Source organism: Macrotis lagotis, chromosome 1, assembly GCF_037893015.1.
Source record: "Macrotis lagotis isolate mMagLag1 chromosome 1, bilby.v1.9.chrom.fasta, whole genome shotgun sequence".
Taxonomy (NCBI): domain Eukaryota; kingdom Metazoa; phylum Chordata; class Mammalia; order Peramelemorphia; family Peramelidae; genus Macrotis; species Macrotis lagotis.
In genome coordinates, this window is record NC_133658.1 from 656,382,022 (window position 1) to 656,401,436 (window position 19,415).

At 36.0% G+C, this 19,415-nt stretch overlaps 1 protein-coding gene and 1 long non-coding RNA gene across 20 annotated transcripts in view; one reads left to right on the forward strand and one right to left on the reverse strand.

The window, feature by feature from the left end:
* Nucleotides 1-19,415, reverse strand: part of SLC39A10 (solute carrier family 39 member 10) — a 136,256-nt gene that overhangs the window by 81,381 nt on the left and 35,460 nt on the right. For 3 of the 14 annotated variants that reach the window (XM_074215463.1, XM_074215453.1, XM_074215452.1), the window contains exon 1: nucleotides 5,211-5,449. The exons of 10 other annotated variants lie outside the window; for them this stretch is intronic. The gene's annotated coding sequence lies outside the window, so the exon portion shown is untranslated. Of the gene's footprint in view, nucleotides 1-5,210; nucleotides 5,450-19,415 lie in introns of those variants that run through there. One more of the 14 variants, XM_074215461.1, reaches the window with a different exon arrangement.
* LOC141507616 (uncharacterized) overlaps nucleotides 6,647-19,415 on the forward strand; it is a 196,972-nt gene continuing 184,203 nt past the window's right edge. For all 6 annotated transcript variants that reach the window (XR_012474200.1, XR_012474201.1, XR_012474205.1 and 3 more), the window contains exon 1: nucleotides 6,647-6,856. This is a non-coding gene — a long non-coding RNA (uncharacterized LOC141507616). The remainder of the gene's footprint in view (nucleotides 6,857-19,415) is intronic.

The following is a 19,415-nucleotide window of genomic DNA, read 5'->3' on the forward strand; positions in this document are numbered from 1 at the left end:
CTCAAGGGCCAGTGATTTGTCTGCCACCCAGCCACCCCTACTATTATTATTACTATTTTATTTTATTTTGGGTCTTTTTTTATTTTTGTAGGGCAATGGGGTTGGGGTGGCTTGCATGGGGTCACACAGCTGGGTGATTGTTGGGAGTCTGAGGCTGGATTGGGGCTCGGGTGCTCCTGGCTCCAGGGCTGGTGCTCCGTCCACTGTGCCACCTGGCCATACTTATAATTATAATTATTATTATTATTAATTTTAATTTTTTTCTCTCCCCTTTACTTTATCATTTATGCAGGTCTATATTTTCTTGGGGAGGGGGTATTATGTTTACTCTTAAACAAGAATATTTTTGTAATGTATAAAAAACATTATTTGTACAAAATAAGAACAAAAAAATAAAAAATAAAAAAAGAAGATGCTCTGAACCTAAGTTTCAATGTTAATACTGATATTCTGAGAAAAGCTTATGGGTATGGGAAATTGAAGATAGTCTGATCAATAAAGAGAAGCACTATTCTTTAGAAGGGCTCTTTTCAAGCAATCCATGAATTCCCTGAAAGCAGAAATTATTTTTGTCTTTTTATCATAGTATCAAGCATTATTCTTGGTAAATAGAAGGTAGATGATAAATGTTTATTGATTGATATGGGGGCCACCATGAGGCTTTGCTAAAATGGAACTGTTAATAGCTTGGGAGGAAGAAAAGTGCGTTTCAAAAATATTCAGACAATTTAGTCAACCAGCAAATATTTTATACATAGAAGTATTTTATACTAGAGAATGAATGGATGCAGTTGATATTTCTATACTTAAGCAACTGTGGAGAAAAGTTGTATTTTAAGTATAATCACTTTAAAAATAAAAAGGATGGGGCAGCTACAGCACTAGCCCTGGAGTCAGGAAGACCGGTGTTCAAATCTGCCTCAGACAATAATTATTTAGCTGTGTGGCCTTGGGCAAGCCACTTAACCCCATTGCCTTGCAAAAAACCCTCAAAAGCTAAAATATGTATATATATATATATATAGTAAAAAGAAAAAATTACATATAAAATAACATGTATACACATATGTGTATATGTGTTTATGTATGACCCTGAAGAGGTCAGAGAGGGAAAGGACTCATGACCAAAAATATTTGCAGCAGCATTTTTATTGCAGCAAAGAAGTGTAAAGTATGTGCTCATCAACTAAGAGCTGAATAAATCGTGACATATGAACATAATAGAATATTAATATATTACAAGAAATAACAAAAGGGGACTAATAAAAATTAGGAAGAATTCCATGAACTGATGCCGAGTGAAATGAGAAGAATTAAAAGAATAATTTATGCACTGATTGTAACAATGTAAACAAAATTAACTTTGAAAGACTGATCAATGCAGTGACAATCAGTACTCCAAAAGACTAATGACGAATCATGCTTTCCACTTCTTGGCTTAGAGGTAATAGAATAGACAAGATGTAAGAATGACCAATGTGTGAAATTGTTTTGGTTAATTATCCCTGCTACAAAAAAGATCTTCTATTTTAGAGTAGCTAGTAAATAGTGATGGTAATTCAAAAAAAAAAAGAGAAAGAAAAGAGGGTCAATGAAACATTTTTTAAAATGAACAAAAGCAATCAGAAGAAAGTTCTTCTTTTCCCTACATGCTTGTATGCTTTGTATATATCATAATTCAAATTTCAAATTATTATTTGAAAAATCAGGATGGAGTTCAAATTAGGCACAGACAATTATAGGTTAGAAAGTATAGCTGAAGAATAAAAGCTGGAAAGGCCAAATGATGATTTCTATAATAGTATATAAAGGAATTTTTAGGAAGATGGAAACTAGTTATCTTTTCTGCTGAGGAAAAAAGGCATGAAAAATAAGGTCAGAGTTAAATATAAGTGATATCAATCTCTTCCCTGTACCATTTAAAAACTGAGATCTAGATGGATATAGCCATCTCTCTAAAAAAATTATATACAAACAGTAAATAAAAGCAAATACACTAATGCAAAACTAATTTATACATCTAACATTTGCCACCATGGTCCAGGAGCTAATACTACTCCAGAAGCCTGATCTTTTTTCTTCCTTATCTAGAGCTAACTATAGTACCCCTCCCATCTCTAAAATGCTCCATCTTCACTAGAATTCTGACCCCAGCATTAGGGAGTTGATTCAGAGAAAACTGCCTTCCTTCAAGAGTTCCTCCGGTAGAGCTCCTGAGGAGTAGTTGCTAGTACCATTTGCAGCTTAAGTTATTCCTCAAAATTATGGGTTTAAATTGATTTTTTGTGGATTGACTTGGAAATCTAACTTTATAACATTGTTTCTTTGATTTATCTACAAACAAACCTCTAAGGATAACCCTTTTTTAAAGTTTGGGGATCACGTTTGTGTTAATTCATTACAGATGAAACCAAATACCAAAGAATTAAGTGATATTCCCTAGGTTACACAATTGGCAAGGGTCTACAACCAGGCCACTTTGGTGCTTGCTCAAATTATCCACAATCCCTCATGAACATGGCTAAAATGTTTACATTAATGTGACATCTGCTGATCAATTATTAATCAATATAGTTTACTGGACACCAAATATGTGCAAAACCATGTGCTAGATGTTATTCTGTTCAAATATTTGCTGAGCACAAGTTGCTAGTTGGCATAGGGAATGCAAAGATAAAGATTTGTATCTTTGCAACTTAGATGGAGAAAACATCATATACCATGCATAAAATGATTAAAGTATACTTTTGAAAAACAAAATAGAGAGACATTGTGGCCTAATGGTGAAAACCTAGACCTAGGAACAACTAAATTGTTGTTTGACCTTGGAGCAAGGCACTTAACCTTTCTCAGCCTCAATTTTCTCCTCAGTAAAACAGTAATTACACATAAGTGTGTTATCATTATTATTGTAATCATCAACAACAACTCATTTATATAGTGCTTTAAGGTTTAAAGAGATTTCCTCACAATCATCTGGTGAGGTAGGTAGTTCAATCATCATTATCCTCATTTTAAAGGTGAAGAAACTGAAGCTCAGAGAGGCTAGTGATTTGCCTTTGGTGATGGTTGAATGTGATCATAATAATGGCTGACACTAAGTGCACCTAAGATTTGCAAAGCATTTACCTCATTTGAGCCTCAAACAACAACCTTTTAAGGTAAATACTCCTGGTATGGTTACTACTTGTTACAGATGAGCTAACTGTCATTCATTTGCTGGCTTACCTTGTAGACATCAGTGGGTTTGGTTCCAGACTACCTCAATACAGTCAGTCATAGGAATTTTTTGGTTTCTCAATACATATTAAAGTTATGTTTACACTATACTGTAGTCAATTAAGTGTGCAATAATAGTATTATGTCTAAAATGCCAATGTAAATACTTTAATTTAAAAAAATAGCTTATTACTAAAAAATGCTAATCATCATCTGAGCCTTCAATGAACAGTAATCTTTTTACTGATAGCAGCTGACTGCTCAGATTGGTGATTATTGAAGGTTGGGGTGGCTATTGCAATTTCTTAAAATAAGATAACCAAGAAGTTTGCTGCATAGATTAACTCTTCCTTTCATTTGAATATTTATAGGTCATTGTAGAGTTATTAATCAGCCTGTTATCGATATTGTGACTCCAGCAGGAAGACTAAATAGAGGGAGATTCACAGGGAATGGTAAGTCAGTGGAGCTGTCAGAACCCACACAGCATTTACTGATCAAGTTCACTGTCTTATATGGGTGTAATTCATGGTGACCCCAAACAATAACAATAAGTAGCATCAAAGGTCAGTGATCACACATCATCATATTAGACAGAATAATAATAATTTTAAAAGTTTAAAGATTGTGAGAATTACCAAAATACAGAGACACCATTTGAGCACATGCTGTTGAAAAAATGGTGTGGGTAGATTTGCTCAGGGCAGGGATGCTACAAACCTTCAATTTGTTACAAAAAATGTAATATCTGTGAAACACAATTAAAGCAAAGCACATAAAATGAGATATGTCTATAATTGCCTAGGTCATAGCTAGTGAGTGTCAATTCTTATCTGATTAGATGTCCAATCTCTTTTAGCATTAAAACTATATCATCGTGGGCCAATGAAAGCTGTTCTGTTTTATTGCCACCATGTCTGACCTTCAATTCAGTCAACCATCACACTAATGCATGACATGGTCATGATAAGGAGGAATCCCACAAGAAAGTAAAGAGCAAACGAACTCAGGCATACTGGTGACTAGCTTATAATACATATCCTTATGGATATCAAGGATAAAATAAACTTAGAGGAGTGCTAAAGACAAGAATTAGGATCAGGTGAGGTCAACTGTACAAGAGTTCCTGGAAGAAACTAAGATTTCTAACCAATTTACCAAAATCCAAATAGCAACTACTAGAAAAGAGCTTCTATGAAATGGTGTCAATAAATCCTTAGCCTATTTACTATTAGTTTGTTGTTTTTAAAATTGCCTAGGTACATACAGCAAATAGTTTTATCTTCTGTAGAATTACTGGAGAAAACCGGTACTCTGGATAAAAATGTGATTAACTAAAAATGAAATTTAATCATACAGTACCTGGTCTTAATCTTAAACTTCTATGTCACTGAAACGTTCACAATAATTATTTTTCTGAAACACTTTTTAAGGTATTGGGATTCCACCCTCTAAAAACCCCACTTAAAAGAACAAAAAAGGGAGAAAAGCTGAAGAAATGGATTTCCTCTAGGAATTTTGTTGAGGAAAAGTGTAGACGAAAAAATTACTAACTCTAAACAATTGTTCTGGTAACAATTGAGATCTAATTTTAAAATGCATTCAATTGGGTTTATATGCATAGCAAATTTGTTTTTAGTGAAAGTGAAAAAGCTATTTATCTACATGCATAGAAAGGAATTAGATTATAAACAAACATAAGGTAAATCCATAGTCTCGAAATTTGATTTGGGATAAAGGGGTGGGGTGGGGTGGAGATATAGCAACTTTTTTTGTGCTAGTAATCCCAAGAAGAAAAAAGGATTTGACCACCCTGGTAGAAGAGAAAGGGAGGGAAAGCTTGGTTATTCCTTAACAAGAAATAAATGGTAATTATTTGGGGGGAGGGGATGGAGAAAGGAGGAGAGATAGAATGTAAACTTGCGGAAGAGAAACTATTGCATAATGACCCTGATAATAGAACTATTTATAGAACTAATCAATCCACTTACGCTGGGTTGTGCTAGGCTTCATTCACCCTTAGAAGAGGTAAGTTGTTCTCTCCTCAGGCTTCCTCGGGATGAATGGAAGGGCTTTTCCGCTCAATAGCTACACCTCCCTCCACAAGAATGCTTGCTATCTCCAAGGTTGTTTTGTAACCCACAGCAGTTAAAAGGAGCTGTATCAACAGGTTTTCCCTCCTTCCTAACACAGAACTCCTTGGGAACACAAATGAACTTAAACAGTTATCTCAGAAATTCAAAACCAGTTTTGTCTATAGTTTTTTTTTCCATAGGAAATCACAATTTACATTTTTATCAGTTTGGTCTTTTTGAGTCGAGGGCTGGAAGTGGAGCAAAGGACTATTTTCTTGATGGCATATATGTGTAAAATATTTTCCAAAAGCTTGAACATTAACTTCAGAATGCCAGTTAGAACAGAGAATGGATTCTTTTCTAGATGTAACTGCTAATGTCTTTAAAAAATGAAAAACTGAAAAACTTCCCTTTTCAAAAACAAGGAAAAATAATAATACTGCAAGGACAGGAATATATATAAAACTTTCACCAAGTTTCACTTGTTAACCAAAAAGCCATCTATTTATAAAACAAGATACAATGATTTGGGATGACAGTTTGACTTTAAAGGTTCCCCTTTAGTTTTCAATTTGTTAAATTGCAGTGCCAAGTGGCTCAGTTTTGGAAAAAGCCTAAGGTAAATTTGTCCCCTGTGCCAAGAATGCCCTCCCTCCTCACACATCTCCTGGACCCTTTTCTGACTTCTTTTTAATTTCTTGATGAAATCCTGCTTTCTGCAAGAATCATTTTCAGGTAGCCAGCACCTAGTCCCTTGCTCCTTCACCTTCCCCATAATATTATCTCCCATATAATGAATGTACTTAGTTGTTGCTATAATACCATCTTTCCCCTTCTCTTTTTAGAAAGTGAGCTCCTTTAGGGCAGGCATTGTGTTTTTTAAGGTCTTTGCATTATTGGTCCAGACTTGATACAAAGTAAATACTTCATAAATGCTATTAACTGATTTTTTTTATGTACATGAAAGCATCTCTGAATTTTCAGGGCAGGGACTGAAAGAAGATTCCCAAAAATAGCAATGACACAATGACTTAGACCAGCTGCAATCTGTTCTCAGATACTTATTAGCTTTGTAACCCCAAGTAAGACAGTTTTTTCATCTATAAAATGGACTGGAGAGGGAAATATCTTGCCAAGAAAACTCCAAAATGGTGTCAAGAAGAGTAAGATATGATTAAAGAGCAACAATCCTACTTAGCATCTTTCTCTAAGGACCAAAAAGTCAATCACATTTTATTCTCAAAGATCCCAAGATAGGGGCTGGTGAGAAAAATCAGCTAAAAGATAGCATTTGCTAATCATTAACAATCCAAATCAACAAACATTTATTAATCCCTTACTAGTGCCAGACTCTTTCAAGGGGTTTATATTCTAAGGGGAGGGGGAAGAGAAGAAAAGGTAATGTGGATTCGTTCATATTAGAGGAAGAGGGCAGTCAGGAGTACCACCTGGAGAGGAAAGAATCTCTTGACTTGGCATTCTACTGAAAATGAAGGATCGGGGAACATCCAGGTAATCAGAGCAGGAGGTCATAGGGTGCTTTCAAAATGTGAAGACCAGGGGTAAGTGAGTTTCTGGGCTTTCCCCTCTAGTATTTTAACCAGATCTATTCTTTCATTCATCCCTGCCCTACCTAGGCTGTATAGTTTATTAAGCAAAAGACTGGTTCAGGGCATCTAAGTGGTGCAGTGGGTAGAGCACCTCAGACACTTAATAATTACCTAGCTGTGTGACCTTGGGCAAGCCACTTAACCCCATTGCCTTGCAAAAAAACCTAAAAAAAAGAGGGAAAAAAAAGACTTTGGTTCAAATTTGATCTCAGGTATATAACACCTATGTACCTATGTGAATTTAGACTAAGTCTCTTGATTCCTTAGGGAGCCTGAATTTCCTCATTTATAAAATGAGTTTGAACTAGCTCACCTCTAAGGATCTTGGATTTAAATCTGGAAGGGATTTCTGATCCTTCCTAGGTATAGTCTTTTGCTTAGATGAATGTAGAAAGATCCTTTTTGAATTGCAGTCTTTAAAAAAAAAAAGAAAATTACTTTCTTATTTTGTATCCTTTCCTAGCTTAGGATTCAGAAGTCATAGGGACATGTTGAGTTTAAGATGTCTAAGGGCCGAAAAATTCACTTTGAGACCTGAATTATTATTGCATTAGAGAATGGCAGATCATGATTACAAGATTCAGAGGCAGTTATAAAACAAAACCCCAGAACCTTTGGTAATTAGGGGAGAAAGAACAAAAGAGAGATGGGGGAAATGGAGGATGGGAGGCAAGTACTAAAAAGAGAACACTAAATTGTAAGAGGATTGGAAAAATAATACTCTGAACACAAAGCAGGAACTATTCTTCCTCCCTGTTTTCCTCATTCTTACAGGGAATTGCTTGTATATTCCAGGGAATCCTCTTATAACCTTTCCTCTTAGTCTTTAATTTTTTTTTTCTGGAACTGCTCTGTCATTAAAATTGTATAGTCAACTTGGAATTGCAATTTAAATTTAATATTGCATTTTCCCCACTTCTTAAAATAGTATGTGAAAAAACATTCTGGTCAAGTTAAAACCTGTTATTCAGTTTTCAATAGTTGAAGTGAAGAATTATGATGCAGACCATTAATATTCCTGGAAAAGGGATATGGAGAAAAAAACAATTTTTGTCTTTCTTCCATGTCTTTACATAGGCTGGAATAATAGCCCTCTTCATTTCTGACCCCTGGAAACCCAGTTTCCTTCAGGTCAGTTAAAAATTACTATGTCCGCTAAAAGATCTTCCCCACTTTCCTCCAGGTTCCCACCATCCCATCTTTCCAATACACTTGGCATTTGTTTTGTGAATCTCCTCATAGAATGACTATATAACAATGTAATCTTTCTGTGGGCAGTGATGTTAACATTTTTGTATTGGTATCCAGCTTGTAGCTCTATGTATGCCACTTAGTAGATCTTTACTATTAAACCATTCCAAATTAAGGGTATCAGAAATATCATTCTTTTTCGTTTTCACAATTTTAAAGTGGGAGACAAATAGGTGAAGTGTTGAGTCTCTCCAGTATACTGAATTCTATTGGTCAGGGGAAATAATGAAAAAGAAAAACTATTGTGTTCCTGGCCCCTATTCCCAAGGCAAAAAAATACAGCATTCCAGTATTAGACATGGCACCACAGCCAGTCCAACAGAATGCTGGGGAATTTGTTGGGGAAGGGGTAGAGAAGAGGTTCTGTAGCAGGGGGCATATACGAGCTAATAAAATGATGACTGACTAGAGAAGTTGGCTTGAGGCTGCCTGGTCAGTGTCAGGAGGCCCAGTAGACATTTAAGTAGTTAAGCGGCCAAGTGGACAGTATAAGACTTTGAAAAGGACCTGGTGATATGAAGGCCAGAATTTTAATCCCTCCTCAGACAGCTATGTGACCTTGGGGAAGTCACTTACTTCCTTTGATCTCAGTTTCCTCAGTTGTAAAATGAGAATAATAATAGTGCCTACCTCACAGGATTATTATGGAATTTCAGTTGAGATAATATATAAGAAGACATTTAAAATAATACTATTAAATAAATATATACATTTTATCTATTATTTTATATCCCTCAAGAGTCAAAACTTTTTTCACGTATTAAATTATATCACTAATGAATTGGTCAAAGCTCATTTTTTTTTACTTGGTCTTCTACACACAGATGGAAAAACTGACCTACACTCTCTCTCTTCTTCTAAATTGCCTTTTATGAACTTGAAAACAATTAATAAGTTATTCCTGGATCTTATTTCCAGCCTTTATACTGACAAAATTTAATTTTAATCATGTCATTCCTCTGAAAAATTTTCAATTCTCCCACTACATTTTCAGAATGTAGAGACTAACTAGTCACACATATAATAAAGGTCTGACCAATTTTAAATATTCTGACAGGTCTTGTTGGCACTCTTCTATCATAATCATATTCCCTTTAATGTAGTCAGGCATCAGATTTGTGTTTTAAATAAACTGGCACTACATTACTGATTCACAGTCACCTCTTGTCAACCAAACCATGCCAGTTTTCAAGACCTGAGTTTGTAGGATTTGGAAATACTACAAGAAAATAAGTTAGACTATAATACTGAACCGAATAAATAATGCCAAGCCTTAGAACTTTGGGTTTAAAAACAACAAAAAACCCACCTCATTGTTGTTAAGCTCACTTTTCAAGAATGGCTAAAAATTTTTCTTGTAGTTATATTTTTACTTTAAGCCTTTAATGAGATTTAAATTCTTCTATAACCTTACTCTTCAGAAATTTTTAGACAATTCCTGGCATTGAGTCAACTAATAGTCCATTTACTTTCAACTGAAGTCAAAATCTATTACTGAAAGAACTTGGACCTAGGCCATTAAGCTGCTATCCTTGATGATAATTAAAATTTAGTTCCAGAATTCTGAGAAGGTATGCTTTGTTATTCAATTTCTATTAATGAGATGATTGATGGCCCAATGGATTGAACACTGGACCCAGAGTCAGGAAGGCCTGACTTCAAGTGTGAATTTAGATGCTTACTAGCTTTGTGATCCTGGGAAAGTCACTTAATCCTGTTTGCTGGAGTTTCCTCATTTGTAAAATAAACTAGAGAAGGAAATGGCAAACCATTCCACTACCTTTGCCAAGGAAAACCCCAACTGGGGTCTCAAAGAATCGGATATGACTGAAGAACAAGTTTATCAGTTACAAGGTCATTTTTTTGGTTAAAATAACCATGATAACCTATGATGAAGGTTAAATTGTTTCAAACATTGCTTGCATTTCAAAAGAGAATTCATTTATCTGTTAGGACTTCATATCTTTTAACCATCTCTTGGTACTGCTCCAACTTACAAATTTAGTAGTTACTGGGTCAAAGAAAACATAACTTCCACTTTACAACTCTCTTAAGAATGGATTTCTTGGGATAATAAACCCATTATTTAGTAATAATTTATAGCCAGAATATGTAGATTTGACCTGATTGTATCTGGGTTGGCTACTTTATTGAACTTATGAAAATTCTGCCATACCAACCAATAATCTTGTTCTATAATTGGATGAATGCAAGATATTGTCAGCCACATTTTGTTCATTTTCAGAGACTAAACAGTTTCATTCTCAGGTATCTAAAAAGGTCATTTCTAATCATTTTTACTCTTGTCACTCAAAAGATCTGTGAAGATTCATAACCTTGCCTTTTCCTCATAAACCCAAATTACACTTTTCTTTATTTTGTTCTGCAGTTTTTTTTGAAGTACTTACAGCATTTAAACATTAATCCCTTCACTTTTAAATGAAATTGTTCATATTCCTGCTTTAATTATTCTTTTATGAGAACTTTGTCCAACACATCTTGTTGTTTTCAATCTCAGAAGGGGAGAAACATAAGGCATCAGGAGTAGAACTCTGGCTGATTTCTCTAATGACGTACATTACTCTTCTTACCTGTATACTGCTACACAGTAAACTCCAGAAAAACAGGGATAGGGTCTTATCTTAATTTCATTTCTCTTCCATTACAGTGCTCAGAATAGGGTAGGCACTAATATATGTAGAATGATCTTGGGCAAGTCCCCTGAAATTTCCTACTGTTCATTTTCCTTACTTGCTTAGCTTTTATCAGCACCTTGCTCAAAGAAGCATCAGTTAATGCTTCTTAAGTGATGGATCAGGAAAATGAACCCAGTAGACTTAGATGGTGCCTGAGGTTATTTCCAGCTCTAGGGCCTCCTGATCTGGTTCTTCTTCTTCTTCTCTCTCTCGCTCTCTTTTTTTTCTTTTTTAACAAAATTCTCCCTAACTCTGACTATTCAAACTATTCAAACTGCTCAGGATTTTGGATCAGTTTGATCATATTAATGATTCTGCATCTTTTGGGGGGTTATTTTTCACATATTTTTCACATATTTTCACATATTTTCACATATTTTTAACCTAGGGTCCCTATGTGTTTTCAACCCAATAGAGCACAGCTATAAAATCCTTCTTCCTAATATATTTTCTTTTCTTTTTATAGCTTCTTTCTTTTATTTCTCCTTATTATAGAATGCTTTAATAGAAAGTTGGTGCTGTCAATCAACGATTTATTGAGGCCCAGTGAATGACTCACTGAAGTCTTATACTAATTGGAGTTCCCTTCCCCCCCTTCCTATTATTTCAACTCTGCATAAAAGGAAATTTTTACAGTTATTTAACCAGCTCTTTTAAATTCACTAAGTACATCATATAGAATCAATAAATAAAAAGAAACTTACCTTTATTAGAAAAGTTGATGACCTAGATAGATTGTGTCTTCTTTTATCTCATTCAATTTAATCTAACCAGGAGCATTTATAGAAAAGCATAAAGAACACTAGCACCCTGCTAGAGGCCCTGGGGTAAACGAAGGAAGGATAAGGAATTGTCCCTCCCTCTACATTTACATTCATTTAGTTTGGCTCTACAATTACAATCAGCTGGCACTTTTCAACTCCCAATACCCAACACTGGATTTATGCTGATTTCCAAGTGTTTCCACTATTCCCTGTGTCTTGTCTGGCCCAGACCTAAGACTCCTCTTTTTTACTGAATTTTAGGACCTAACGTTAGAAACTAATTTTTCTTATAGCATGCTCCCCTTCCCGTGTGGGAGGTTGTTTTGTAATTGTTCACTTCTGTGTTAGTATATTCTGATTTAGTTTAGCAAGTACCAAAAAATTGATCATCCAAAAAGAATAAAATACTGCTCTATAAATAGTAAAATTAAAACAGTATTGATATATAGGATTTATACAATATTAAGGTTTAGAAATGGAAATACTTTCAATATTCTCCTAACATTTGCAAAACTATTTTAAGTAATGCTTGCATTTTTATACATGCTCCCAAAGATTTGCAAAGGTATCATTATTTTAATTGACATGTCAATTTTAAAATATAGCAAACCTTGTTCCTTTGGATCTCGTACTTTTAGAATACTAGACCCACACTAAATTGGAGATACTCCAAGCATACTCCAGCTCCCCTTCTGTCCCCCAACCCCCACCCCCAAACAGGGTTGGATTTCACTCCTTTCATATGATCTCTTTCAAATCTCACAAGGTCCTTTTGAAAACCTGATGGTCAAGATTATGGTCTTTTCCCCTATGAACAGTAGTTTGTGTGTAGGTTTTCTACCTGATGGGCAAGAAGCCAAACAGTCCATTTTATGTTGGAAGAGTAAAAAAACCCAGCTTAGAGTTGTCATTTTTAAAGGAAATTTTGCATTTCATTTTTTTCTTGCTCCCAAATCTCCCCACCTCCTTCCTTTTTTAGTTGTCTTGAACTAGAAGTAATTATTGCTTGGAAAACCTTCCAGAAACTAAAGTTCTGGACCAAAATTTATTTACCAAACTTATTTCAACAGACTTTCTAACTGGATCTCTAGACCCCTTCCTACTTGTCCCGCAAGAGTGAAATAGATTCCTTGGTTAAGGTCTTTCCAACTTCTGGGCACTAGCTCTTAATTTTGGGTGCCAAGGAAACTTTTCAGCTTTCAAGAGTAAGGGGAGAAAAAAAGATAAAAGAAAAGGAAGGGGGAGAGATAATATTTTGGCATATTTCAAAAAGGGTCTAAGCATATCTAGTCAGAGTATTTCATGGAGCAAGGGGGAAAAAAACTCTTCTGCACTTGAACCAATCTTCTCTTTTTCTCCCTTGCCCTAGTACCAAAAGGCTAAGGAATTTAGCCTGGAACAACTAATGGCTGACCCCAGGAGACCATACATATCCATCTATTTCTACCTGCCAAATTTTTGTCTAGTTTCTGCATTACTGAAACTTGCAAAGAATAAATAAAACAAAATGCACATCTGCTCTATATGTGAGAGCAATCTGGAGAACTTCAATGAAATTGCTACAGAATCTCTCTAGCCCTGAGTTAAATAAATTCTATCTGTGGCCAGTAGGTTAGAAACTTGAGATTGAATCACAGGTCGATTTCTAATCTATTCTGCCTCTATTTGGCCAAATGACCCTCAGAAATGTCAGTAACTTTTTAGAACTGGAAGGAATCATTTAATCTAACTCTCCCCTACTCCCATTTTATAGATGAACAAACTAAACAATGATTAAACATCTAATATCTACCAGGCACCATACTAAATACTAAGGATACAAAAAGAGTCAAAAGATAGTCCCTTTCCTCAAAGAGCTCTTTGATAGTGATTGGCATTTTCCCTTCATTCTCCAAGAAGACTTTGACATCAGGGAGGTGATGTCATGACAAGCATGTGAAAAGGATTTGAGTGAGGGTGTGCTGGGTCACCACTGAGTTCACTTTTTCCTCCAGGCCATTTGGGTCCAGTGGCCAGATATATACAATCAGGATGATAAGAAATGGCCCTTGAGGCATGATAATCAGGGTTAAGTGATTTCCCCTTGGTCACGTGCGTGCGCACACACACACACACACACACAGTTGGATTTGAACTCAGGTCCTCCTGATTCCAAGGTCTTTTCTCTATCCACTGTGCCACCTAGCTGCTTCATCATCCTCATCCTCACCTTCACCCTCATCATCATCATCATCCTCCTCCTCCTCCTCCTCTTCATTGAGTAGGGAGATAACAAGCAAACCAAGTTATACATAGGATCAATAGAAAATAAATAAGAGAAATTAACCACTAGAATAATAGGAATTGGGAAGGTTTCCTATCAAAGATAGGGTTTTAAGTTGGGACTTAAAAGAAGCCAAAGAAACCTGGAGGTGGAGATGAGAAGAAAAAACATGGGGGGGGGGGGGGACAGCCAGAGGGGAAAAACCTGCACTGGAAAGATAGAGTGTCTTGTTCATAGAACAAAAGGAGGTCAGTATTACTAGATAGAAAGGAGTTAGGTTTAGAAGGACTTTAAACAACAAACAGAGGAATTTTTATTTGATTCTGAAGTCATTGGGAAGTCTGTAAAATTTATTGAAAAGAGAGATGACAAGGTTGAGCCTGTGCTCAGTTGAATTGGATGAATTGAAGTGATATATATGTATAACTACAAAAAATGTTTTCCTTTTTTATGATTTTATTGGATTAAAATGTAATTTATTAAGTGCATTTTATCTGAAATTGGTGAACTTTGGTTTATTACAGTGACAGATGTGGTTTAACTGTCCAAATATCAACTGGTTTGGTTAAAAAGTTTTCAATTTGCAACCAGATTTGTCATGTTGTAGCCGATGGCTACAGTTCTGCCTATGAGCAATCATTATTCATACTCTGTAAAGCAAGGGTGGAAATAAAACAAAAATTTATTAAAAGAAGTTACAACACATAAGAAAATGATAGGTAAAGTTAAAAAGAGGTTAAGGAGAAGCCACATGGATTTGGCAGGTCAGCTGCCAGGCTCAACTGAAGTTTGGAGAGAGAGAGAGACAGAGAGAGACAGAGAGAGACAGAGAGAGACAGAGAGAGACAGAGAGACAGAGAGGCAGGTAGCCATGAAGCTTGGGTTAATCAGACAACATGGTGAATGAAGCCCTTGGAGCTCCATGTGGTTTAATGAAGAGCCAGAAGAAGGCCCATCCTTCTGGATGGGAGGTTGGAAGAAGCAAGAAGGTCAAAGGGGCAACTTTTCCTTTTAAATATCCCTCCATTGTAGGCTAGACAAGAGGTGGTGCTTGGGGTGACACCTCAGTCAGGTAAGCTTCCAATGGCAATTTTGTTTCTGCTACTTCACAGTTCTCTACATCATTTCCTCTGCATCAGTATCACCCAGAAATTTTATGTGTAGAGGAGTAGGAAGGTGAGTTGAGAAAATCCTTGGGTAGTTAGGTGGCATAGGGAATAAGTTATCCCTCATCTTTCTATCTCCTTAGGAGTCTAGCCTTGGTAAATGCTCCACACTTAGTAAATTGCTTGAAAAATAAATTACTAAATTTAGATTGGCAAACTATGGCCCATGGACCAGATTCCCTGCTTATTTCTGTTTTTCCTTAAGTGGAGAATGGGTTTTTCATTTTAAAATATAATAAAGCTTTATTTTAAGATGCAAAAACATTTTTACATAGTTTACTAACCCTTGCATTAAATGATTAAAAGTAAGTCCTCAAGTACCTGTATGCTATGTGAACATATATATACTATAGGAAACCTAAATAAACACCTTACTGTGTTCAGTTTGAAAATGACCCAGGGTATATGATATTGTAATTTTTTTGATTTTTCTAATTGGGAGAATAAATGAAATAAAAAGTTTGAAATAAGAAAGAGGCTAGTGCTGCCTATTTCCTCCCTACTTTCTCAAACTACTTGGGCACAGACGCAGTACATGTTCACAGTTCCAAAACCTGAGGGCAAAGAATGTTGCAATTTTCAGGAGCTATTAAAACAGAAAAGGAGAAAAAAAGAAAACAAAACAACAACAATCACACACACACACACACACACACACACACACACACACACACACACACACACAGCCTTCCATGCACACTCCAGCTAAACGCTAAAGTGGAAAAATTGCTCCCAACTTTCAAGACAGCCTTGTTTCATTACTGAGCTATGCAACATGATCTCAGTGTCTATCCCTGAAACTAAGAAACAGCTTGCACCTGATACAGAGATGTGGTCATCATGCAGTAGATAGTTCTGTTGGCAATCGAGAGAAGGAGATCTTTAAATTTAGGAAACAAGATAAGGTTAATAAAGGCAGAGGACTAGAAATGGTCTACCCTTTCTGACTCAAAGGCTAAATTTGCAGTCTCTAGCTAAGCCTATTTAAAAATATTCAGAATGTCATTCTCTTGAATTGCTTCTTTGATCAATTCTTGCCCTGTTAATTAAATAGTTATTACAAAGAAGGAAAGCAAGAAACATTTTTAAAGTGCTAAATAATTACTAATATCTTATTTAATTCTCACAACAGGGCTATGAGGCTGTTGCCATTACCATGTCCATTTTCAGGTGTGAAAAGTGAGATTAAATAACTTACCCAAGGTCACACAGATAGAAAGTCTCTGAGCCCAGAGCTGAATCCTGACTCTAGGCCCAGCATGCTATCCACCATGCCACTAAGTTGCCTCTAGATATTAGAAAGCATCTTTATTAAGTATTTACATATTCTCACCCCTAGTTACACTAAAGTGATGTTAATCTATATAACATAATGGATACTGGGAGCAACCAGGATAACATGAGAGTTTAGACTGATCCAGAGCTTTGGTTTAGAGAGTGCAAAGGTCTAGGCTTGAATCCTAGCTCCACTATTTACGACTTGTGGATGTTCTTGCTCCTCAGTTTCCTCATTTGTTAAATATGAAGGTTGGTCTAGAGTAAGTCTAAGGTCCCTTCCAGGACTAAGGTCTGTGATGTCAAATAGACTAACACCTCATATTTCTTAAGCAAGTAGAAACAAGTGATTTAGTAGAGTTAGCTAAATAACAAGAACAATTAATCAATTTAAAAGGAATAGCAAGTTGTGCATAATTGATTCAGTTTCATGTGTAGTCTTTTTTATTATACCATGTTATGGAAATGCTTGATTTATTCCATTAAAAATAAAATAAATTTTAAAAAGACAACTAAAATAAGTTAATAGATTCTTCTATTTTCTACTTTAATTCCTTTTCCTCCCCTTTCTACCATATAGGCTTCCTAGGAGTAATCTTGTGCTGTCTTCTCTTAATTTTCTTTCCCTCTTAATATGTCCTGAGATGTCTCCCCATTTAGGATCTTTGTGTCCTACTTAAGATCTCTTTCCCTCCCCCTACGAATGAATATATGTTTGAGTTCCTTTTTATGCTAGACATGTTTTTTTTTGCCCCAGACTAGCATTTCTCCTTAAAGAAGTCATCCTATTGTCTTGTGAGAACTAGGATGAACTATTCATGTTGCCATAGCAACCCTCTTTTATCTTGGACTGCATACATCTTGCCATTGCAACTGACCATTCTAGATGTAAGCACAGATTGGTGCCACTACCTCTTAGCTTTATCTAACAACAGAAGAGACTACTTTACAATGATCATCTCATTTGCAGGTTGCAAGATACTATAATTGTCCTTATTTTGTAGTTGAAGACATTTAAGCAGACAGGATCACCTAGCTTTTAAATATTTGAGGCTAGATTTGAACTCTAGTATTCTTCACTCTAGACCTGACCTCTATTCACTGCATTAGGGAAAGGAAAATCCCTGTTTTCTCTAAAAGAGAGCCTAGAGCCATTGATGAAGATAGTACACTAAGAGACTTGCCTAAAGGCCTACTCCAATGTTCCATGCTGGTTTGGAGGTGCTCTTTCCATTTCAAAGCAGAGTACAAACTCTGGCAGTGTGGAAGGATTTTGGATATTGATAGATTTTGTGTTGTTCAAAGACTAGCCAAGCTAAATTTGGAGAGTCATATTGAGTGGTTGATCCCAGGATATTGGACTTATTTTTTTAACAGCAACAACTCTTGAAGACATTTTTACTAATTTGTTGAATGATGTAAATCTCGTCCTCCATCCTACTAGTTACAGAAATTTATGGGGAAGTTCAGATCCCCTATAACATGACTGCAGGCATTTCTGAAAGACTCCCTCCACCCCCCCTTTTTTTTTCTTCCTGTAAGGAACTTGAATGTCAAGTACTACCAATTCCTCAGCAGCCCCCCTCCCTTCATCATCCCACCTTCTCACATCCCTCCTCAGGCACAAATCAGTACCCATCCTCAAATCACGACCTGCCCACTAGGTTCAGGTTTCTATTTCCTCCTCACCTAATGGCTGCTCTTGTTTGACCCAGATAAGGACCCTATAAAATTCACCAGGCTTTACTGGTTTGGGCACTTCTACCTGAGTTTCTAATGAATCTGACCTGTGTCTATCCTTCCTGACTACACTTACTGCTTTTGCCCTCAACAAAACTGGCTTGCTCTACATTTTCTCTGCAGACTCTGTCTTGTGCTCTAGACTTCCTTGGACTGCATTTTAGAATTCTGAACCTCATGTCAAATTGCACGGACAGACAGATGGTGCCATTTGCACTGGGGAGAAGGGGGTATTTACAACATCAAACATTTTCCCATAGAAATTATGTTTTAGAGGACCATTACGTATTGAGGCTATTTAACTCAGAAACTAACTGAACTTGATTACTGAGATGATAGAATTTGGGATTAAAACATAATCATGCTTTGTAACCTTATTTCTAGGGGGAAATGAGGTAAGTTTCAATTTAGGATTCCTTGGTTTTGCTCCATCCCATCATCAGGAGTGGGGAGTCTCTCACATCTCCTCTTATTCAGTGGTGGTAAAAACAGTGATTCTAATGATACTTTAACAATTGTTTCCTGAATGCCTGTAATCTACCCCTTCACTCCCAGGGGTCGTTTGCTACCCCAAACCCCAAATCCCACAGAAGAATCCTAGGTAAAAGGTTTAATTGTTAATCAATGGTGTCCTTTAGAGCAGCTATAGCTCCGGAGGTGATGCCTCAAGGGGAAGCTCCCATGGGTCAAATGTACAAAAATAATTAATTAAAATAGGAAGTTACTATATGACACTTTCTTCCTATGTTCTAGTTGAATGCCATAACTCCTGAGATCAAGTCTACTTTTTTCAACCACTGTAACCTCTCCTGCAGGCCTTTGAGATTGTGGCAACAACTTGCATACTGATTTCTTGAATGATTATGATCATGTACATAGGGAAAGAAGAGTTCCAAACCTGGGGACAGTCCAGATGTCATATATTTCTGTATGTTTTTGGAGAAATTTGACTCAGTGTAGATAGACCCTTACACAAATAGGTTCTTTTTTTCTCATACAGAAACATAATATATCAGATCTTAATGATATTTAGCGATCCAAAACCAATTTTAGTAACTTGAAAAAAGTGATGACTTCCTTCTTTGAAAGCACTCAGCTTTTTGTATTCGTATAAATATTATGGGATAACTGGTTGATCTGCTCACTTGAATTTACTACATTGAAATTGTCTCTACCAGAAAAGAACTCAAAAAAAGAGGAAAATGAGCAAAGAATTAAACCAAATTTTAATAATTCTGAAAGTGTCTGCCCAATGAAGTCTCCTGAAGCTAAATTGAAATGTTTAATGGAATTTGATTTGTATAAAGTGAATTCTTGCATTTCATTGGACTTTGTTTAGTTAAAGGGCAAAGCCAT